The following is a 24,579-nucleotide window of genomic DNA, read 5'->3' as shown; positions in this document are numbered from 1 at the left end:
TTCTTCTTGACAGAAGAGTTCGTATGTGTGTATGTTTATACACACATATCCACGTATGTACATTCATAGATGCATACATATTGTGATGATAAGTATTAGATCAGTGCACATCAAACTATTCCCTAGAAATGAGTCTACAGGAAGACAGAAGGTCTTAGTAGACATCTCCTGGGCCTCATACAGCATTTGGTAAGCCTGACATGTTTCAGCAAAATGAAATGGCAAGCCAAATGCTCACACATATACTGGGGCTATGCACGTTCTCTGCAGCGCCCTCAGACTGCAAGAGGTATTAGGACAGCTCTTTACTCTCAGTTGGCTTGAATTCTGTGGAAACAAAGGCAGCTGTAAACTTTTAAGACTTGAATTTTGTGGAAGGCCAGCACCCTTTGCAGAGGAAAAGATTCCCAGAGATAAAAGAAGTCATCACCAGCCTCTGGCTGGGCATAATGGTGCAGGACCATTATGAAGTCCTTGCAGAAGTCCAGCTAGAAAACATCAGTTGCTCTTCCTTTGTCCACCTATGCTGTCACTCTATCATAGAAGGCCACCGGATTTATGACTGGATTGGTATTTGAAAATTCAGCCTTTTTTCTCTCTTGCAATTTTTTATCCCTAACAAAATAATAAGTTCTGAGGTAACACCAATTCAAAGTGCCAGCTACAAAGTCATTAGTGCCACTCCCTAAAATAAATATGAAGATATTCCATCCAAGTATCAGTGAGGTCCAGCCTTTCTTAGCTTGTGAGCTTCTGTAGCAGAGCTGTTGGAAGCCAAACAAAATGTTATCTTAAACATACTTGGAATCAGGGCAATTTACTGCCCTTGCATCTCTGCATTTTCATTCAGTGTATTGCATTCATAGAATCATAGAATCACAGAATCGCTAAGGTTGGAAAAGACCCACAGGATCACCCAGTCCAACCATTCGCCCTTCACCAATGGTTTTCGCTAAACCATGTCCCTCAACACAACATTCAAACGCTCTTTGAACACCACTAGGCTCGGTGACTCCACCACCTCTCTGGGCAGCCCATTCCAGTGCCTGACCACCCTTTCAGAGAAGTAGTATTCCTAACGTCCAGCCTGAACCTTCCCTGGTGCAGCTTGAAGCCATTCCCTCTAGTCCAATCACCAGTCACCCAAGAGAAGAGGCTAACCCCCAGCTCACCACAACCTCCCTTCAGGTAGTTATAGAGAGCAATAACGTCTGCCCTGAGCCTCCTCTTCTCTAGACTGAACAATCCCAGCTCCTTCAGCCACTCCTCATAAGGCCTGTGCTCCAGACCCCTCACCAGCTTTGCTGACCTCCTCTGGACACGCTCCAGGGCCTCGATGTCTTTCTTACAGTGAGGGGCCCAAAACTGGACACAGTACTCGAGGTGCGGCCTCACCAGTGCTGAGTACAGGGGGATAATTACTTCCCTGTTCCTGCTGGTCACACTATTTCTGATACAAGCCAGGATGCCATTGGCCTTCTTGGCCACCTGGGCACACTGCTGGCTCATGTTCAGCCTAGCATCAATCAACACCCCCAGGTCCATTTCCTCTACACAGTCTTCCAGCCACTCTGCCCCAAGCCTGTAGCATTGCCTGGGGTTATTGCGGCCAAAGTGCAGGACCCGGCATTTGGTCTTGTTGAATCCCATCCCATTGGCTTCAGCCCAGCTATCCAGATCCCTCTGTAGGGCCTTTCTACCCTCAGGCAGATCAACACTTCCAGCCAGCTTGGTGTCATCTGCAAACTTACTGAGGGTGCACTCAATACCCTCATCCAGGTCATCAATAAAGATATTAAACAGGACAGGCCTCAGCACCTATCCCTGGGGAACACCACTCGTGACCGGTCGCCAGCTGGATTTAACTCCATTCACCACCACTCTCTGGGCCCGGCCCTCCAGCCAGTTCCTTACCCAGCCAAGAGTGTATCTGTCCAAGCCACGGACTGCCAGCTTCTGCAGGAGAATACGGTGGGAGACAGTGTCAAAGGCTTTGCTGAAGTCTAGGTAGACCACATCAACAGCCTTTCCCTCATCCACCAGTCAGGTCACTAGATCATTGAAGGAGATCAGGTTGGTCAAGCAGGACCTGCCCTTCGTGAACCCATGCTGGCTGATCTCATTACTTGAGATATTTCTGCTCCAAGTACAAAGAGGTACTTTGCAGACTGTCTTTCACTAATATAAGTTTGAAGCAAAATGTACATTAAAAAAAAAAAAAAGGAAAAAGGAAGCAAAAGAAGGAAAAAAAGAAAGAAGTGATTGCTACTCAAGCTTCTACATCCACTGAAAAATGGAAAGAGAGTAAGACCTATTGGGAATAAGTCATGCTGCTTCATAAGCTATTGAGCATCTTCAAAATACTATATGTTAAGAGATTTGCTTTATAGAACCAGTCAAGAAAATTGAGACAGAAGTATTTTAAAATACATTACACAATTCCTTAAATTCAAACAGAATAAAAGTGTGTGTTGGATTGGGGTTTTTTGAAAATTTTGATAGAATCATAGAATAAATAAGGTTGGAAAAGACCTCTAAGATCATCTTCTTCAACCATCCACCAAACACCAATACTGCCCACTAAAAACGTCCCTAGGTACTACACCTACCCTTTCCTCAGACACTTCCAGAGACAGTGACTGCACCACTTCCTGGTCAGTCTGTTCCATTTTGTTACAATGCATAAAGTTAAGCTCACATAAATCTTCTCATTCTTAAACTGTCATATCTCTTCTCAATATACTGTGCATAAGAATTTAGTTACTTCCATGTTTTCAAAAATTTAATGTAATATTGTGTCATCTTTCTAGCAAATTCACATAACATACTGGCTTTATGGAAAAAGCCAATACATTTTATTTTAAATAGATGTCAAGAAAGATTGCATGTATGGAAGGGAGGAGTGGGGAAATAGCATTTCTGGGTCAGGAGGAATTGTATAATTTTATTTTGATTTTCTGTGAGCTAGCGTGTATAACTAACAACACAAATCACAAAATAACACCACTATCTGTACAATAAGTAAAGATAAATGTACCCAGCAAGAAACTGATCATTACTGTACTTTGGTATTACTACAGATGAAAAGTGCACAAAGTATACTTAGGATACAGTGACATAACATTGCTACAGAATGTCAGAAGACAAATCCATGAAATACCTGCAATCAACTCTGATATTGCTGAGATTCTTCCTGTTTGCAGTGGACTTTGAGTTAGTCCAGGGCTCAGAGTGGATATGGCTGTTACCTTCCTGTGTTTGGCAAATTTCCGCCTACCTGGGGAGCTCCTGTTATGGAAGAAATAGTCGTGGCTGATGAGTCAGCTCTTCTGCTACTGTGGCTGGTGGGATCAAAGGAGCAGAAAAGCTCCAGGAAGTTTGCACACTGCAAATGACACAACACAATGCAAAAGCTCCTCTCCTTAATATAGTGAACCGCTAAAAATACGAGTGTGATAACAACTCCAGCAAATAGCTGGTATACACAAATCTAAAAATATGGGTCCTATTCTCTTGACAGAGGATACCAATAACGTCAGTGGGAGCCCACTTATAGATAGTGGGAAGTCTAAAGGAGTTACTCACATCCTGCATGAATCCATATCTCTTTGAAATCACAGCCATTCCTTCAGACCATAACTTTTTATTTACCAGTCTGTGACATTCAACTTGTTTATACTTTCCCATTCTCTTTTAACTCATGCTTTTCCTTAAGAGAAATCATTGGAGAGTGATTTAAGTTTTTATTAAAGTAAACTGAAAAGCTTAGGACTCTATGGGAATAAAGCCCTAGGACCCTTCTAATTTCTCGCCAGTAGACCTCTAACCACTGCTATTATTTAATTTAGGTTCAAGACTGTTTTTCACTGTGTTTTCTTTGTATAGAGATATTTTGAGATTTTTTTGTTTGCTTGCTTGTTTAAAAAGTATCAAGAGGATGGTCCTGAAACAGCTAAATGCTAAAGGAGTTTGGATTTGATCTAAACTTTTGTTGTCCAAAACCATCTTTTGTCTTCACTCTTACCAAATTCTTAGTTGTGTATAAAATATTGCCTTACTTGTTTCAGTATTTGTACTGCCTCTTATATTTTCCATGTTCAGGAAAACAATAACTTTTTCCCTTACTTAGCTTACTGCAGTGCCAAACTGCAATACTGGACTCTGTTCTCAAAGCTGAAAACATGTGAATTTGCTTTCCATATTAAAAGCACTACACCAGAAACTGGAAAATTTAATCACAAAACATATATCCCGCATTTGTCATTTAGTATGTCAGTAGAATTTAGAGACTGTAGAACATTTTCATAGTAACACTGCTGTCATTCGGAAATAAATACTCCATCTGCTTTACTCTAAGGATGCATTCATGTAGAGAGATCATCCTGTTGAGTTCAGCAGAGTCATTTCTGGCTATCACCAAGAAGCAACAGGACACAGGACGTAATGAAACCTCAAGAAGCCATTCAGTAAATGGTACATCATTTCATTAGGCAAAAAATTCCCCTTATGAATTACTTGCATGGTCTTAGTGTCCTAATGTATTTCTTCATCTCTATGTCCAGATTATCTTTCATCACACATAGCTGCATAACCTAAAATTTGAGGGATATTATTCATTTTCATTAATGTTGACTCAGTTTCTGTCCAGTAATATTTTTCAAGCAATTACTGCTGAATTCAGTAAGGTTACGTTGCTGCATCAGGAGTCAGGACATCAGCAACAGCCCCTAAGCCATAATTCTTTTATTACACTGTATCTCTATGTTCACTGTTACTATTTGGATATTGTACATATCATGACAGTAGAATTTGCCTTCGTTTATTTATATGTAGCCAGAACTTTATGTTTCAGTTATACTGTGGTAAATCTTCTGCTCAGCATTTTCTATTGGACTGAAATGATAAACAGTGAATAGCAGCTGACTAGGATGGGTACAGTGCTGACAAAATTCTGGATAGTAATGAACGAAGCTTTGTTTCCAGAGCTCTTACTTCTCTCTCTCTCTCTCTCTCTTTTTCTTTTTTTTTTTTTTTTTTTTTTAATGGAATATTGAAATAAATGTTTTCAAAAAGAATTTGAGAACTAGTCTGTCCAAGTGGATGTGACTCAGATAACTAACTTACACTGAAATAAATTCCACAAATACCAGGTCTGCTACTCATCAGTTTGTAATATGTCTGTGTCTTTCATCAGAGTGACTGTATGCTCAATTAAAACATGAAATTAAAACTGGTCAAAACGGAGAAAGTATTATATGTCATTATAACCACTGAGGGCAGATAAACTCATTAAGACATGGTTATCATTAGGAGGTGAGGAAGAAAAGACAGTGGAACACACTAATACATCAATGTGGTAAAAAAATGATACTAGCCTTGGTAGACTACGTAAACATTTGCTTATTTGAAGCACATTCAGATGCCATCACAGGTCTTTGTGTTTTGCTCTTGCACAGCTCTTCTACGGCTTAGCAAACCTTTGAACAAAATTCAGCTTACATCTTAACACTGTTCTTTGACCACTGTTGTAACATTAGATTCCTTTTTGTTTTAATTCTTATTTCTGAGAATTATTTGACATGTGTTTTCTCAATGAGTTTCATTATGAGCAAAGCAGAATGTGTATAAATACATAAACCTATTTATTTCAAGATATTTTTTCTGCACTGCATCTGGTCAGTGGCTTGGCTTAGAATTTAGAGAATGGAATAAAAACAGGGATAGGCACTGGATCAGTCATAAAATGGTATGGCAGAAGTGGGCTTCCCATTATTTGAATTCTCTACTTTCTTTTATTTATACCAATTGCTAAATTCCAAACAGTAAAAATAAATAAATAGGTAAAACCATAAGCATTCTTCTAAAACATCCAATTTGAAAAGTTTTATCTTCATATTTTATTTATAGTTTATCTCTTACAATCCTTTTCACAGTCACCAGAAGGTTGAATTTGGAAATATCAATTATGTGTATTACTGTTTTCATTAGGTGATTTCCATCTTCATCTCACATGGACACTTACTTTCTTGAAGAAACCATCAATATCTCTGAGTTCAAAAGATGTTAATTTTATCTGTTCATTCCTGGGAACATAACTTGGGATTAGAGATAAAGGAAGTCTCCTGGATTTATCAGTATTCCATATCATGACACCATGTAGCAAGCTGTTTAGTGCTGGCATATAGTGCCAGGAAGATATCAAGATGCTTTTTTCTTTTTCTATGTCTTATTGGGGTTTCAATCAAAATTAATACACTTCACATCTCTAGATGGAATGGAAAAAAAATAATGAAAAGACACAAGAGATTTAGATTGTGATCTGACTCTTTCTTTAGCAGCTACCCTTAGGCACAGATTTAGAGAAATGAGGAACAGGAGCTGAGACCTTCAACCCCATCCACATCAAACACTGTGTGTATTCCAGAACCACATGTACAGATCTGAAAAAGACACAACTTTCATCTTCATTCTGCTCCACGTAGGACCCCCAGAGAGACAAATCCTTGCATGGCTCCCTTTTATGTTATTTGGACTTTGTCAAAATTTACGGTGTAGATGACTGAGCACTGACACAGGTGGCCCAGAGAGGCTGTGAAAATCTTCAAAAGCCACTTGGATGTGGGCTTGGGCAGCCTGGTCTGGGTGGTCCTGCTGGAGCAGGGATTGGACCAGATGAACCAAAGGGTCCATTCTGTGATTCTGTGATTCAGATCATGGAGGTCTAGAGTCTCTGAGAAATTCTTCCCTTCCCTTGATTTTGTTTCCAACCTGAGAAACTGTTGAGTGCCGCCTCCAGATTTCTAGACATACTATCTAAGCAGTTGTAATACCTCCTCCAGGTTCTGCCATCTTAACCATCAGACCACTACTAGCATCCCCAGGTACACCAAGGGCTTAAAAAGTATTACTGAAAGCTTGACTACAGCATGTGAGTCTGACCCCCACCAATCTGAGCATATAGAAGAAACAGAGTATGCTCAGAGAGCAGCAATGATGATCAAAAGTGTGTGCTGTTCCACCTCACGAGCAGCATGGACCAGGAGCCCTTCACACGGAAAATACATAATTGAGGTGAGACATGGGAGAAGTTCTAAATTACTAAATGGAAGCAGAGAGACCAGATAAACATTAGTCACTAACTGTTAAACAAACAACAGGGTGCAAAAAAGTCATTAGCATTTTGGGGGGAAAAAAGCTCTGTGTTTTATTAGGCATCGTATAATAACTGCCATGGGTCAGTGATGAGAATAGTACTCAAACAGGTTCAAAAGACACTGAACAAACTCATGCCAGAAAGCTGTATCAGTAGGACATGACCGACCATATTGAACTTCCAGTTCAGGAAGTCACTGAAAAGCTGAATACTCAAAACAAGAGGCTAAACAAGGAAATTAATCATGTCACACATCCTCAGTTTTCTATTCTCCCCTAAACATCTGCTGATGACTGCTGCTGCAGATGTGCTAGGTGGCCATTCATTTTTGTACCGCAGTCCTCCTCCATTCTATGTGATACATCTTCCATCCTTAAAAGGATCATATTTAAGATTTTCATCATGTTAGACAGGAGTTTGAAACAGACTATAAAAGGCCTGTGATGCATTATTATTAAAAGCAGAATGAAGTCTGCACAGATATGAGTAAATTAAGACACATATGTTAGTAAGACTGTTGCTTTTTCCTCATTGTTTTTAGAGTTCCTTGTGTATTAAACAAGCATCTTCTCATGATTTTTGGTTCGCTTCAGGTTCACGTGATTTACACTGTCTCCGTCTGAGTTCTTCAATGGAATTCTTCCAGTTCTATCATGATCCTTTCCTAAAGTCACATCTATTTTTCACTTCCAACCACCTACCACTTACACCTCTGAAGGCCCTCCTGGAGTTTGCATGCTGCTGCTTTGAATACTTGGCCTCTTCAAATCCTTCTTGGGATGAGTCCACTTTCTCAAGCCCTTTCTCCATGCAGAGAATTTTCAGTAGAAATGGCTTTAACTAGGGAGCAATTTTTCCTTCATCCTTCCTGGGCTTGGCATAACCTAAACATGGAAAATTATTAATGTAGAATATATTCCTAGGAAGAGTCACCAGCAGCATTGACTCCTCCATTAACCAGTGTCAGCTTAGATCCTAGTAAATGTTATTGTAATGCTTAAAAGCAGTTCTGAAAAAGAAACTAAAATTTATGCCAGATCCCCCCACAAACTTTAAAACATAACTATCCCAATACAAATCTAAAGCTTGCCCCATTTGCAGCAGCAACATGTAATATTTGGGTCTGAGCAGTTGGACCTGATCCAAGCCCTATATAAGTAAGAGCCTTTAAACTCACTTCAGTGGAAGGGAAGCCTCAACACTTGGTTACTTTGTGAAGACTGATATTATATGCTAGAAAAATAATGCTTCACCTTTTGCTATGAAGCCAAGCAATTTGAGTGAGAGACTGATCTGGGGCCCTGAAAATAATAAGTACAATTCATTGCAAATCTGCTTATTATTTCTAGGGCAAAAACAGACTGGCCCAGCCAATGGGATTAAACACCAACTTCTTGGCTGGTTTCTTTATTGTTGTTGTTGTTTTTAAATAGTTTTCATGCTGTGTTAGTACAGATGAGTTCTAGTAAATATTTGTTATTAAACTTCTTGTAAACCTATTCCTTTCCCATAGGGTATGGCCCAACTCCAGATGTGCACAGACGAAATGTTTCAAAAAACATGTGGGGCCTCAAGCATGACCACATAACAGGCAGAGGACAAAAGGCTTGTTGCACCTTTAAGAAGCTGCTGTATGTGCCTTTGCTGAATGCAGCCATCTTGGATCTTAGGGATGTTTGACTTTGCTACAGCTGAAAAGAGTCAGAATGAAGAACTACAGGTGGGAAGAGGGTAAAAAAAAAAAGTCTTGATGAGGTTTGAGTGCATTTCTCCATCCACCTACTAAAATGGGACTCTCTGAGCTAAAGCTGCAACAGTTGCTGTCCATGCCTGTTGTCCTCCAGGAAGGATGGTGGATATGTGCCAATATTTTTGCAAGGATCTCTCCCACGACCCAGTCCCTAGGGTCAGGACAAGCTGTGTTTAGCAGGAGGGATCATGGGTGCAAGGCAGGAGCTGCAAGAGCCATGGGGCACACAGGACAGGGAGGTGACACTGCCCCCAGTGGTGCTGACACCAGTCCTCCCCACAGCAGGCTGGGCATGTGTTCGAGCAACAGGTCCCTGCACCAAATGCCTCACCACAAGGTCTGATGTCCAAGAAGCTTTTGCCCTCCCTATTCTCCCCATCTACTCTTGTTCAGATTGACCTTCTGGGGCCAGAACAGACTTCCAGGGCTTTTTGGGTGCCTGCAACGTAATTAACAGTAGAGTGTGGGTAGCTGTGTCTCAGGGCTGGCATGTATTTCTGTAGGTCAGACCCAAGTCCCACCTGCCTGCCAGACAAAGAAAGACATTATTACACCAGGTGTAAACACGCAAGAGGCACCTGGTGGGTACATGTGACCAAGGGGTTGTTGCACAGGTATAAAAGGTTGTAAGCACCTGCAATGAAGGTCTTCATTCTGCACCAGAAACAGAGTCTGTGACTCTCCTGCCACACCTGCCCCTCCAGGTCTGTTCAGGCAGGTCTAGCCTTACTCCTGGCTTGATCATGGAGGCCTTAATACCTCCTGAGCGTCCAACACAGGGACTTACAGATTTACCCATAGACACCCAAAAAGAAGAATTTGTTCATGACATAACTGAGCATATTAATGAAACAAAATAATCAGTTTTCACTGCCTTTACTATCAATACATGACTTGGATACATGAAACTCATTTGTTGCATGAAAAGGAGAGCAGGGTCAGTGCCTTTTCAAAGTGGTATTTCTCTGTTTTCTGGTGACAGTTGTTACGATGCCTTGAAAAACAGCAAAGGCCAGGTGGAGCTACCAACCCCAACGAACGTTATACAAATGTTTGTTAGATGAACAAAGTGACTGACAGATGACCTTCTAAACACACATATTAGCATTTCCAAGTGCACATACAATTTGAGGCAAGAAATGGACTTCCAGAACTAGGAAAAAAAAATATTTGCTTGCTTATCTCCTTGTATTCTAATGTAATTTGAGTTAAACAAAAGATTACTATGGGTCTTGTTATCTTAATTATTATATACAGACAATATAGAGCAAGGATGGCAGTGCATGATTAAACAAAACTGTTATTGGTTTGCAAATTATTAATGTAATTCCAAAAACTGTTTTTATAATTTATATATATAATTTATAATTTTTATAAAATTATAAATCTATAGTTTTTATTTTTTTATTTTTTTCATTCATAATTTTTATAATGTCAGTAATATTTTTCCCTACACACCTGTTCTAAGGACAATTTTGTTCAGACCCATATGTGCTATATCCGTCTGTCCTGCACTTTATTTCTTAATTTCTTAGCTGGGTGTTTTGGAACTTATCTGACTATATAAATAGTTCCATTTTAAATGTACAGTGAAATTAGGGCTCAGTGCAAAGCATGTGGGAATCCATCTATTCCAAGCCTCTATCTATCATGTGGACTTAATTTCTCAAACATTTTATAGAGAAGCTAGCAATGAAATACTGTGATATTCACTGAATAACTTGCGGTTTTTAGCAGGAGAACAGCTTCTGCCTTGTCAGTCTGCTTTGTTCTAAACCATTTCATTCACTGATACTGAGATAAAAGTCTTCCAAGTATTTGTTATGGGAAAAATAGAGCTTAATTTCAGCCAGAGTGGAGGAAGACAGGTGACAAGAAGTGGAGAAAAGTGGAAAAAAGCTGCCCATCTCAGTAAGTGTGAGGAATTTCATATTGACTGGAGAGGGCTTGCAAATGAAAATTAAATTCTGCCAGTTCTAGTTCTAGAAATAATCCCTTGTAAACATATATCAAGCTAGTAACCAATCCAGACCAATCTAGCCCCAATTTTACTTGCAGATTATTTCCTTAGATAAGTTAGAAAAGTTCCCACTTTTCAACATTTCTCTTTTTAAATATTATTTCCACTAAAAGGACTAAAACACATTTGATTTTTTTCTGATTACATAGGCCTGATGTCATAAAACATTTTGATAACGCTTCTCCAATATTCATGGCAGTCCCATCCTCTAGGCTGTAACTCCCTTAGATTTCACATGATATTTTTCCGTAATGATCAGGTCCTGTGGTGTTGGCTCATCACTTGCAGTGTATTCAGATAAGAAACATTTGAATTGATGAAAAGTAGGGAATTATTTAATGGCACAGATTGCTGGCATAACAAATAAAAGTTAAGGTGTATATGTAAGGAGAGCAGCTGCTTAAAAAAAATATGAAAAGAAAAAAAAGAAAAATGAAAAGACAATAAAACAGAAAAAAAGAAAAGAAAAAAACAAACAACAGAAAGAGAGGAGAGGAGAGGAGAGGAGAGGAGAGGAGAGGAGAGGAGAGGAGAGGAGAGGAGAGGAGAGGAGAGGAGAGGAGAGGAGAGGAGAGGAGAGGAGAGGAGAGGAGAGGAGAGGAGAGGAGAGGAGAGGAGAGGAGAGGGGAGGGGAGGGGAGGGGAGGGGAGGGGAGGGGAGGGGAGGGGAGGGGAGGGAAGGGAAGGGAAGGGAAGGGAAGGGAAGGGAAGGGAAGGGAAGGGAAGGGAAGGGAAGGGAAGGGAAGGGAAGGGAAGGGAAGGGAAGGGAAGGGAAGGGAAGGGAAGGGAAGGGAAGGGAAGGGAAGGGAAGGGAAGGGAAGGGAAGGGAAGGGAAGAGGTCAGGAAAGAAGGAAAAGAAAAGGAAGGAGATGATACAGGAGGGAGGGGAGGGGAGAAAAGGGGAGAGAATGAAAGGTGAGGAAGTCACAGTAAAAGATTCAAGGAGGAATTTAGATGGCTAACTCACACAAATACTGAGATACTACACATTTTCAGTTCAGCGACAGTTTCAAGGTCATTGTAACTATGAAAAAAGTTACTTAAAGAAAGTACCTTCTCAATATTTTAAGGAACTGAGTCCTCAAGGAGTTTCTGTCCACATAGGAAGCCCTACAAATTTAGCAGAGCTAAAGCTAAAGATGAGCTCCCTATACCTGGACATTTGTGTTCCAGCATGCACCTGAAGAGTAGATATCAGGTAGATATCACATGGGAAGAAGGATGGGTCTATTGCGATACCAATGTAGCAGTGGTTCACAGATAATGGACCATTATGATAGCCAAAGTTGGTAGCCAGATGATCCAAAACTGGACCATGGAACTCTCTTAAACAGTTATGTACTATCTTGAACAAAAAGTATGATAAGATAGGAGCAGCATGGTATGCCAGAATTTCATAAGATGCTATTAACTCATCCAAGTAGCTGAAGCCCACTGCTTTGTGAAGAATTTCTCCTCACTGAAAGTCTAGACATAACTAGTGGGTGCAAGTAAACTTCATCCCAGAACAAACTTTGAATCTCTGAGGCTTGAGCAGTTTCTCAAAAATATAATTTTGGATGGCTTCTAAACTGAGGTCAAAGACCTAGATGGGAGGGAATCTGCCCAGGGAATATCAGTAAGTAAGCATAATGAAGCCAGATGACATAACATACAGCTTCTATTCTGCTATAAAAATTTTATGCAGCATCAGAAAATTGTTCAAACTTTTGCAATAAAATGTTTTCTGTCCAAATGCTGGACAAAAAGTATCCAGACTCCGAGGTAATTTTAAGATGGCTTTTACCCACCAAAACTCCCAGTGTTTCTTTAGAGCATTTTCATCTTCTAAACAGCATAAAAGATGTGAATTATTGATTGTTAAACCTATTTCATAATTTCAATAACCTCCAGGGGACTGATTAAATTTGAAATACTTTTGCCTATTTTAAAGGAAATCTAATCATGTTTTTAAGTCAGCCTTGGAACACATGATTCTTTATTAACCTAATAAGCCTCCATTATCCCATTCCCAAAGTACTATTCAAGCCCTGCACTTAGTGTGAAATACTGTGCACTGGTTAATTAGAGCATATTATCTTGCATGAAAATGCTGAATCTTATTCTGCAGAGTCAGTGCTTGGAGAATTTGTTAATACACTGCATGTACCCAGACTGGTTCTTATCTGAGCCCTGGCATGTGTTAGCAGTGCAATTACCCACTTGCAATTGCTGCCTGCTATTTGGCAAAGGGGAATGCTGAACAGAGGGTTATTTCACTAAAGATAGAAAGTGACTCATTTTGATTACTCAGTCATGTCCTCTCCTACTTATGCATGCACAATGGGAAAGTCTGATGGTACCAGAGAAAAGAGAATCAGCATGTGTTCTAGTCATTCACCATTTAGTTGTAGCAAAACCAAAAATCCAACAATTATAACAAGAGGGAGTAATAAGACATTTTACCTTTGCACATTTAGAAGGCAAATCAGAATTTAAAGGGAAGTGACAAGTTAAAAGTGGCAAAAAGTAAAACATGTTAATAACTCAATTTCATTTTTGTTACCACAGTTGCATCAACTTGGCTTTCGAGTCTTCTTTCTTTTATTATTGCAAAAAGGAAGAATGTTTTCATTCAAATAACATGTTGCTTTAAATTAGAGTAATACATTTTATATTAAAAATGTTTTTATAGAATATAGTCTTCCTAATCTGGCCTAGGAGGACTGACTAGACAGTGTCTGTTAATATTTGTTTAGCCTTATGGTGACTTGGTAGTCCTAGTTCCACATTTAGCCCAAGCCTATGGAGGTCTTGAAAACCTCATAAACTTTCAGAACTAGGCCTTACACGCATATTCAGTAACACTAGAACAATTCTCATGAGACTGCTCATAAGCTATGTCCCATTTTCTACTTAAAACGATATTATCAAATTGAAAAATTTTATAGTATTAAAAAGGGTATCCCTAAAAGGCCATGAATAAACTGTCTGCCTCCACAATAATCTATTGTGATTGATAGCTCATTCATTAAAACATTATTATGCATTTTAAGTGCTCATTACTCTAGTGATGTGCCCTTAATCTAAAGTAACTTTATTCAAAAATTGGAGAACTGTTTCCATTAAAAATGTTTCATTTCATCCCCATAATGTTTAGACTAAAGGTGTCAGTCATTTGAAATGCATGCATATTTGTGGTCATAAATCTGACAGACTTCTGACAATGGCACATTACTGTAGCAAGAACATTTTTAAAGAACATTAAGATGATGCATATTGTGCTTTCCTACCACACAGCATACAGAGTAGACAACTTAATCTGTAAAAGAATAATTAATCTCTGTACCATTCATGATTTTAAAATAAAGCCATTTTTTTCAGCTCTTGTGACATCAGTAGTAGTACATTAAACAAAACAAATACAGTTTAAAAACCATAAAGTAAAAACCTAGACATTTCTGAATTGAAACGCTTTCTTAAAAACATCAACCCTGAGTTATCAGGAAAGCTCCCTCACATAATGACTGCACAACTGATGCATGCTTCTTGACCTTCCATCAATGCACTGTGGCTATCCTGAAATCTTCTACAGTAAAGTTCATGTCTCCCACTGTTGCTAACTCTTTCTGCACAGTTGAGTCCTAGCTCCCTAGTCTTATCATGAGTTTTTTATTCCTGTTTCTAGGGGGAAAAAAAAGAAAAAAGGAGAGGAGAGGAGAGGAGAGGAGAGGAGAGGAGAGGAGAGGAGAGGAGAGGAGAGGAGAGGAGAGGGAAGGGAAAGGGAGGGAAGGGGAGGGGAGGGGAGGGGAAGGGAAGGGGAGGGGAGGGGAGGGGAGGGGAAGGGAAGGGAAGGGAAGGGAAGGGGAGGGAAGGGAAGGGGAGGGAAGGGGAGGGGAGGGGAAGGGAAGGGGAGGGAAGGGGAGGGGAGGGGAGGGGAGGGGAAGGGAAGGGAAGGGGAGGGAAGGGGAGGGGAAGGGAAGGGAAGGGGAGGGAAGGGGAGGGAAGGGGAGGGGAGGGGAAGGGAAGGAGGAATGAAGGAAGAATAGGGAAAAAGAAAAGAAAAAGAAAAAGAAGAAGAAAGAAAAAAATTGTGTGAAATCTCTTTTTCTTGTTATCTCTTAGAAGTATTTCCCATATACAAACCAGAGAGGCAGTAGTGATGAGCAGGAGACAGTGGGCCCCCTGGCAGCTTAGCTGACACCACCAGAGCACATGGGCTGGAAAGACTCGGGCAGAACGAACTCAAGAGTAGTAAGAAGTCTTCTCTTAGGAAATGAAAATTGTTGACCAAGAAATTATCTGTGCTGTTGTAATTTTCATTAAACAAACCCTTTAATCACTTCTTCAATTATACTTTATATTTACTTTAAATGTAAAAATATTTTTAGTACCTTAGCTAAAAGCTAGTTTTCATTGGAAGAAGTTAACATTTTTTTGCAAATGAGAACATTAAAACATGATCTCAATACAGAGGATGCATTAAATTCTGCCCAAGTATATATATTCAAGCATTTCAGAATGAAAATAAGTCCAGTAATTCTACCTTTTTTCCACAAAATGATTTCCACATTTTTCAGCCCTCTGTAATTATAACAATAACTTGCAGGTGTTTCCTGTTAAGATGGTAATAACTGTGTCTGGGGACAATAAAACTCTTGGGTTAGGCCCATTTATCATATTTAAATTATAACTTTATGTTGCAACCTGTTTACAAGGTAATAATTACATATGGGACTGAACAAACTCTTCTGGTGCCAGTCCAGTCTGTTGTGTTATTTAGGACCAGTAGGACCAGAGCATGGGCTTGAAAATTTTGGCAGATATGGCAGTGAGTAGTAAAAGTTGATTCTCCTCTCTTCATTAAAAAACTAAACAAACAATCAAAAAAGAAAACTAAACTGCCTCCACAGTGAGCAATCAAATGGTCTTAAAGCCTTACCTGATGCCCTACTACTCAGTCAAAACACACCTATCTGAATTCTTTAGAGTGGCTATCAGCAGGAGGTGTAAATGCCCACATTCATGCAGGTTTTGTCTTTCCTGTCCTCAATCCTGCCTTCAAACCCTCCAACCAAATTTGTCCAGGGTTTGGTTCCATGGTGGCTAGGGAGGTGGCAAGGTAGTGGTGTAAAAGCTTCCTATATTCCTCCTTGCTTTGTGCTGTGGTTGGAATTTTAAAATATGCCCTTTTTTTTTTTTTTTTTTTTTTTTTTTGTCCTGAGTGAAAACCTAGGAGGTTTAGAAAAAGAACACTCGAGAAGGAAGCTATTGAGTTTGCAAGTCCCCTGCTAGACAATTGCATGACAATGGGATTTTTTTAATGCAAAGCTCTCCACCTTGCCTCAATACCTTACGCTGATGTGGGCCCAAATTTCCTGCTCTCTCCACAGTGCCAGCTCCCTTTGGCCTGTGCTTTCCACCTCAATTGCTTAACAGTCCACAGAACCTCGTGCAGAGGGACAACAGTAATTCCTTTGTCAAGGTCAAGACTTTGGGGGTTGGGGAAGGAATTTGGCTTGTCCTGCGTACATAGGAAAGTAGCAACTTGAGCATGAAGCACACACTGTGCCATTTACAGAAAAAAAGATACTAACATTCAAAAAACATAGTAAAATAAACTCAGAAACGACTAGTGCATTAGCTTGCATTGTAGCCTTGTGTCAGTGTTTTACTGTTATTTTTTAAGAGAAAAATAAGGCCCAAACTTTTTTTTTCCCAACATACTGCACAGTATGAGTAATTCAAGAGGAGAATAAAGGCCAGCATTGTATAGCACACTTTCTCATGCGCACACAAACCTCCTTCCAGCTTACTGAAGGAATCAAAGGGTAGAGGGAGTGTCTCCAGTGTTTCATGTAAATGACATCTTTTTTTCTCCAGTTTTAGTGCCACCATAAACTCAGTGTGATGAAGCATTGATGAATAATGAGCCCATGACACATCGCACTTTCAGAACAGCTCATACACTTGGAATACGTCAGGCCCCATTTGTGTCAATTTTTTTTCCCCTCTCAGGCATGGATTTGTAAACACTTTTACCATAACTAAGAAATGGAGTCTTATTTTTTCATTTCTCAGAGATGCTGCACCAAATGCCCACACAGCTAGCACTAGTTGTCCTCTCTCTCTCTGAGCACCAGTGATCACTTAGAGTGATCTTAGAGACACTGCTGTGCCTGGGCAGCTGAGGCTTGATACATTAGAGCTGATTCATCCATTGTCTTTACCTTACCATGCCATACATCTACATGTCATTTTCCCTGAAGTAAAGTTCTGATGGCACTGAGGAGATAAACTGAGATGCCTTTGTAGAAATACAGTTTCTTATTTACTAGATGACTCAGAGAAAATTGTATTTCTAACTAGCATTTTATTAAGAGTGCCCTTTTAGGTATACCATTCTCCTGTATTTCTTGTGAGTAGCTGAATCTATAACTTCTGGATTTAAAACTTCTATGAACTAAAGAGACAAAACAGCTTAGGAAAGAAGCAGTAGACAGTTCACAAGTTACTACATGTGACCCAGGTGCCTGAGGGGACAGGGAGCTACAGTGACATAAAAAGAACTAAAACTCAGGTTATGGATCTGCTACAGCAGACACATATTCATCTACACCTACCAGGACAACCTGAGCATCAAGGTCTGTCCTGCTGTGTGTCTCAGTTCCCAGTGGCCAAAGGGACGATCACATAAGATTTCTTGGCACAGACCTACTTGAGTCCTCCATCTTAATGACTAGTCCAGCCATTTCACTTCTTTAAAATGTCGGATTGCACATAAAGCTATGCTTCTGGTTTGGCGTCCTTAGGACTTTTGTTGGCAATTCAGATCTTAGCAGGTGGGGACATCCCACATGGAGAGGGAGAAGAAAACTTAACAGTGCAACTACAGCTATAGAATAGGGAAGATGTTTTCCCATGAAAGGAGGAGGCTGGACACAGTTAGCAATTTTCAAGTTTGGCAAAATAGTCCATTATGTAGATCAAAAGGCCTGTTTTCTTATTCTTCCATGTAAGAGTAGCAGCAACATAAAGAGTTGCACTATAAAGATCATCTGCAATGTCTAGCCCACTATACAAAGTTTTCTTTCATTTCTAATTTGCCTTTTTCACTTTGCCTACACTGAGATAAGACACGATTTTTTAAACCTTTTTTTTTTCTAATAAGTGTTTGTAAATTCTCAAATATGAAAAATAACTTCTACTTGCCCCCCAAAAATGTCCTCAAATTCTATAATTTAGACTTTAAAAACATCATAAGGGAAGAGGACATACGGAAAATATCTCAATTTTTATTGTTTTGAAAAAGATGGAAACATCAGTTTAAAAATGAGCCAGCATTTTCCCCACTGTTAGGAAGAATTCTGTAATGCTTTCTACAAGGCGGTTTAGTCTGAAAGATGTGTCACCAAATATCCAAGCTGACAAGAAAATGGTGAAGAAACCTGGATATTGCTGACAAACCACAGATGCTTCCTTCTTTTTCAGAGTTATCACTCACCCAAATTTAGGACCAGAGATGACACTCATACAAATGAACAGTATTTCTGAATTACATGATGTTTCTTTCCCTGCTTGACAGTCTCTCTGTGGGTAAGATAAGCCCCAGTCACTCTGCTCTACTTAAGTTTTTGGGTCATATGCTCTTCTGACTCCAAAATGAATCAGTACATTTTATCTCCTAAAAATGTCATTAGGTTCTCTTACTTTGTTATGAAACCAGTAATATTCTCTGTTTCATAACAAGACTGCAGAAGATAACTGAGTCAATTTCTGATGCTGATTGAAATGAATTCCTCTGGGAATGAATTTTTCTGGCACAAATAATATTTCCTATAAATTTTATCAGTCTTTTCAAGCAAACAATTTATATTTTACAATTTATTTAAAGCTGTATATGAGGCTCATTATTTGCATCTAGAAAAAGATACAGCTAAAAGCATGCTGATAAACTGCTTCTAATCTCTCTGTACCAACCTCCTTCAGCCCCATACAAATCTTCTGGTCAATGATAAATTTGGCAGCTCTGTTTTCAGTATTGGCTCAAACTCAGCTGATTTGAATGCTCTTTTTAAACCACAAATGAGAACAACAACTCCTTTACAAAATACATGGTCACTGTTCACTCCAGGCTGCAAGTATTTAGCTGTAAAAGGGTTAAATCCCACTTTTGCACAATCACACTGACTGCTCCCATTTTATTTGCCTCCTTGATTTTATGTCAGACACATGCCCACGCTAAAACTACAATACAGTCAGTGTTTGGATCTCTGACAAAGATCAGGCTTTCATCCCTATTATTTGTGTTCCACCTAGATATTTTTTAAAAATGACTTTTAACAGAGAAAAATAACAGTCATCGTTTGGGAGTAATGGTAATGGATTCACCATTAAGTAGCTTTTTGAGGATCTTTAGGATCCAGGTTCTGTCTGTTTCTCTGCAGGTATCTATGTATCTTCAAAAATATTTCCAGTGACTGATGTGGGAAATTCAATACTATCTGCAGAAAGTAATGAGGAAAATTCTACATCCACTCCAGAAACTGTGGCTTAATACTTTCTGAGGAGCAGATAAGGTGAAAGCAATAAGGTGAAAGAAATACTCTCTTGATCACACAGGCCAGAAAACTTGAGGTTTTGGCTTAGCATATTTACAGGACAGTGAAAATCTCCAATGTCACCTGCAAAGCTCTGTAAGAATAATTATCTATATTCACTCTGGACCTTAAGTTTTCCTTGGATCTGAATCCAGAATAGAGTGGTTACTTCTCCCTCAACCTCTCTCCCCCACCCCCCCTCCAATCTCCCACTCTTTTGTTTGTTAGTTTGCACAGAGCTCCATCCTGAGCTCTCTTCAAGTATCAGAGACGAGATTCACATCTCTTCCTGGGCTCCACCCCAGCAACATGACTTGTCTTAAACAGCTTAAAAAGAGGGAAACAAGGAATTTTTCATATGAGATGTGCCAGTGCTAGAAATAACAATAACAGGTTTTACATCTCCAAGAGTCTTTTTCTTCATCCTCCTCTACTGGACAGCTTTTTGTAGGTATATTTTCTTACAGTATTGTCTATTAAAAGTCATCATTTGTCAATGACGTATTACACACAAGTAAGTTTCTCTTATATTGGCATTTTGGCAAGGAAACACATTAGCTGATTGATAAATGATCACCATATAGGTGTGACAGAAGTAGCCTTAAAATTTACTTAAAATTAGATTGTTGGTTTGTCGTATAAATTTTTCACAGAAGATTAGGCAACTCACATATATAGTGAAATTGCCATTGTAATTTTCATAAAGATTTGAAAATGAATTATTAATTGTCTGATCCAGTGTCTACTGAGACCAGTAAGGACCCTAAATATCAAGGGCAATAATGATACAAAGAGTACTTTCAACCAACATATTATCCTTTTTTTTTTTCATAAAACTGTTCAATCAAGTTTCATTTGTGCTTCACAGCATACAAACAAATATACCACGAAGCATTTGTCTCTCTTTTCAAAAACGTTTTAACAGAATAACATCAAATCATGAGCATCAATCAATCCATTAATTTCAAGAGAGTTATGTAAGGAATTAATTCTACACTCAAAACCTCTGTAATCTGAGACTGCAGAACAGTGCCCTGTTACTGACTCACAGCTGCAGAGGGAGGGACTATATGACTGGCAAAGTAGAAGCGAGTGAGTTTCAGCTGTTGTCTGGAATTGCTGAAGGTCTTGTAGCCAAGTCAGAGCTACTGCTACAGCCCATGTGGGCAAATCTACAAACCCTAAAGTCTCACCATGTGTTTGCACATCCCTGGTGCAGTATGTGTATATGGTAAAGTCACTGCATAATTTCCACATGCTTACATCTCTCTACAAAATACCAGAGAGAGACAGGGGAGTCCTGCCCTCAACCCTATCCAAAACTGCTCAGTTTTAGCTCCTCTCAAAAGCCTAACAAATCAGTGGCTTTTATCTGATGCCCTGGAGCACAAATGCAAGCTAATAAAAATTGGAGCCAGCACAGATAACGTACAATTGTAACTAGTTTTTAGGTAATGGTCTTCCAGGCTATCTCATTCTCATGAACAGGTTTTGAATTACGCTTTTCAATTTTAGATAAAAGTGAACCAATGGTTCTGAAGCATTAGCAAACTAGTTAGAATTAATGGGCACTTTGATGTCATCATTTTTCTTTAACTTGGAAACCATTAGTCAGGCTGCAAAATCATTTCTCCCTCCTGACACTTTTCTCCATTCTGGTTTGTGCCTGGCTGGATAGTTGCACCACGCTTTGCTCATACTGCATTTCCTTGACTTTTTACTTCATGAGTGCTCTGTACAACATCAACCTCCACACTCTAATACTGAGCATACTGTGATGTATCTGTAAACAGAATGAAGACAAAATGCCTCTTCTGCTGCTGACAGAACCAAGCAGTTGTTCTGCTTGTGCTTACTAGATCTTATAAATAAATGCTAATACCCAGTGTTGAAATTGCCCTGTAGTGGAGTCTGAATGCATCACAATAATCTCCTTGGACATACTGAAAGCTGGACATACAGACTGGACTAGAAGACAAACACTTCACTCATCTGTATTGTTGCTCTGATGGTAAGATCATGGGGCTGCCCCTGCTGCACTCCCACCTGTAGTCTTTTGGTGAAAACCTCAGCACCCATAAGAGCACACTCCAAGCTACAGAAAAAGTATGAATGTTAAGAAGCATATTTAATAGCATTTAGAGGCTCAAATGTAGGAAAGATGAAATCAGCATGGCTTCATTCTTCTCACCAGCACCATTTCTCCTCCCCGTTCTTTATGATTATTTACTAACTTGCATCACCCAGGGGAGAATTTTGGGCAATTGTCAGTGACCTCTGAGGGGGATTATTTTGGGGGGGGTGTTTTATCAGATTTCAGCCTGGTTTTCCTTTCCTCTTTTTTTTTTTTTTTTTTTTTTTTCCTTTCCTTCTTTTTCTCCCCCAATATTTGAAAAAGGTGTTTTGGCTGGATTTACAACACACAAAGCCCTACAGATTTGGAGAAAAAAAAAAGTCTCAGGTGGTACTTAAGGAATTCCTCGTTTCTAAACCTCAGTGGATTAAGGTTTCTGCACTAATGATCTGCGTGAGTGCTTTTGTGTAGAATTCTGAATAACTTTATTGATTACACTGTGTATAGTACAAATCTCTGGATCCTTGTTTTTCTTTTCTTAAAAAAAGAAATACAGTACCAGAATGGATTAGCGCATTAGCCCTTGCTTTTGCAGACTTACCTGAAATCCAGACAGGATTTCAAGAGGAGAGTCTTAGCAGACAGGATCATGCTTCTCAATAGAAAAAAAAATTCTATACAGGGAAAAAAAAAAATCCCACACCTTTAGCACAATCATATGTATTTGATAGTTGCTGAGACACAAAGATAGCTACAGAAACGCCACAACCAATCAGTACTATACTGAGATGCTTCGACAAAGACGACTCAGAACTGGTATAGCATTCATAAAGTTGAGAACAGAAGGACTTTACTAATGCTGAGAGACTCCAGCTGCCATAAAGGAAGTTACAGGTGAAAAATGAAGTTATTTGGCAGAATGGTTGGGCCTGACTGAAACGGCAGTGCAGTGCCCATAATTTTGTCTTTTCTCTGCCAGTCTCCTCAGCTATTTTCTTCCTCACATCTCCCAACACTAGGTCCTTTCACACAAGTGAATAAATGAGAATGGGAATTCCAGTTTTAGCTTAAAGTAACCTGCAGGACCCAGACCTCGCTCTGTTTTTAAAAAGGAAACAGGATTTTTGTCTAAAACCAGACTGTCTCCACCCTGCCCTTCTACCCTCCCTTGTCTTTTCCACCTGTTTATATATTTTCACAGTGGGATAAAACATTCATTCCCTCCAAACCCGGGCTCAGCTGTTAGGAATGGAAAATAATACCAAAGTTTGCAGAGTATTTTTAGCCCAGAGAAAATAAAGCAGTTGCAAATACCATACACCCACCAGTTCCTCCAGCTCATTGAGATTTGTGCCCAGAAAGTAAGGAAACCACATGACCAATCTGAACCCACTGATTTGTTATTCACACCAAGTACTCTGGAGTGACTCACCCAACAATCCCACCTTTCTTTTTCTTTCTATTTTAAGGTGCCTTCCCCAGAAGTCACATCACTTTGTCTTTTCCCATCTTTGCAGCACTGGTGCTTCACAGCCACGCAAGCACTCAACTGGCCTTAGCTCATTACTCGACCCCTTTTCGTACAAAACAATTTACTGTTGACTCACTAATCAGCAGGTTACAGATGGGTCTCATGTTTCTCTCTGATCTCACAGATCTCCAGGGATTTGCCTTCCAAAATAAAGACTGTGCACAAGGAGATACAACACTAAACAGATGACACATATTTTAGATCCACCTAATGGCTGCTTCTGGTTTCCAGACACCCCGAATGCCATTTGTTTTTAACAAATGGCCACACAAGCAGCGGAGATGATATTTTAAAAATGTCTTTGAAATGACTGACTTGCCTCCAATGGCATTTGCAGCACGTGTGCCCCTGACAGTAGCTCTCTGTGCTGTCAAGCTGCTCCAACTGCAGGTAAAAATTAGGAATTCGGAAAAAGAAAGTATAAACTGACAATATGGAGTCACAAAAAAGGCTGGCCTGGTTGGTTTAAGAGCCAAAAAAAAAAAAAAAAAAAAAAGGGATATAGATCTCACCAGCTTCTACAGTTAGGTTTAAGCATCCTTGGACTGTGAGCTCTAAGTAGAGTTTAAGCTCAAATTGTTGTAAAGTAGTGAGTTCTTTGTTGCTTCATGAATGATATGGCATTTTGTATACAACAGCAACACAGGATGCTGGCAGAAAGGACATTTAAAAAATTAAATCAGCTGAAAGGAAGTTATAAATCCTGGAATATTTTTATGCTTCTTGATCTTTCAATTTTCTTGGGAGAAGCCCAGAAAATTGAACATTTTGAAAATTTGAAAAATGTTCAGTTTTCTGGGTTTCTCCCAAGAAAATCTGAAGATTTTGTGCAATTGGGTAGGCCATTCCCCACTGTACATTCACATTTCAGTCAGGTCTCCCATAGAGTAACAAAGGGCATTCTAGCTCAGCTTTGCAGCCTATGTGAAGTGGTCATCGTTTAAAGAACTGAGCCTGTTCTCTTGCAGTGATGTCAATGAGCTCAGCACAGTTCCCACCTATCCTTTTATATTTCAAAACAGAAAATTCATATGCCATCTATATCGTTAGGGTGTTTCTGTGCCCATGTGTGCTCTCAGAGGGCAACATCTGGCATAAAGCTTCAGCACCCTGGTAGCAATTTGATAGTATGGATAACCAGGTGTCCTGACTCAGTCCCACGACAGGAGCAGAGGTGCAGTCATGGAGCACAGGGCCTGCCAAGTGTGCCAGACCCATGGCACACATCAAAACATTGGAGCAGAGCACACATACTAGGACTCACAGGGACCACACTCATTATGAAGGCATCACAGACAGCTCAGACGGGCACTTCTGTCCAAGAAATCCTGGAAAGAAATATAGCAACCCCTCTGGGAGCCACAGAACTCTCCTCCTCCATATCCATTTACTTAGTCATCATCAGCACACTGTTATGGGTTCACTTAGTTGTAGGAGTATTCTCAGCAGACCTCCTTAAAAAGCACTTTCTAT

The 24,579-nt window shown here is 39.7% G+C and overlaps 1 long non-coding RNA gene across 3 annotated transcripts; it reads right to left on the bottom strand.

Annotated features, from left to right (window-relative positions):
* Positions 1-5,873: 5,873 nt before the first annotated feature.
* On the bottom strand, positions 5,874-23,130 carry LOC107053979. Of its 3 annotated transcripts, none has more exons than XR_001467812.4 (3): positions 23,008-23,130; positions 22,177-22,249; positions 5,874-8,037 (listed from the first exon to the last, which is right to left on the bottom strand). It is a non-coding gene; the product is annotated as an uncharacterized LOC107053979 (long non-coding RNA). The 3 variants fall into 3 exon arrangements; XR_005839747.2 differs by having other exon boundaries at positions 23,021-23,130; XR_005839742.2 differs by lacking the exon at positions 23,008-23,130 and adding an exon at positions 22,901-22,943.
* Positions 23,131-24,579: the final 1,449 nt, after the last annotated feature.

This window comes from Gallus gallus, chromosome 1 (assembly GCF_016699485.2).
Source record: "Gallus gallus isolate bGalGal1 chromosome 1, bGalGal1.mat.broiler.GRCg7b, whole genome shotgun sequence".
Taxonomy (NCBI): Eukaryota; Metazoa; Chordata; class Aves; order Galliformes; family Phasianidae; genus Gallus; species Gallus gallus.
The sequence above is the reverse complement of the archived record's forward strand: the minus strand, read 5'-3'. Positions and strand labels throughout refer to the sequence as shown.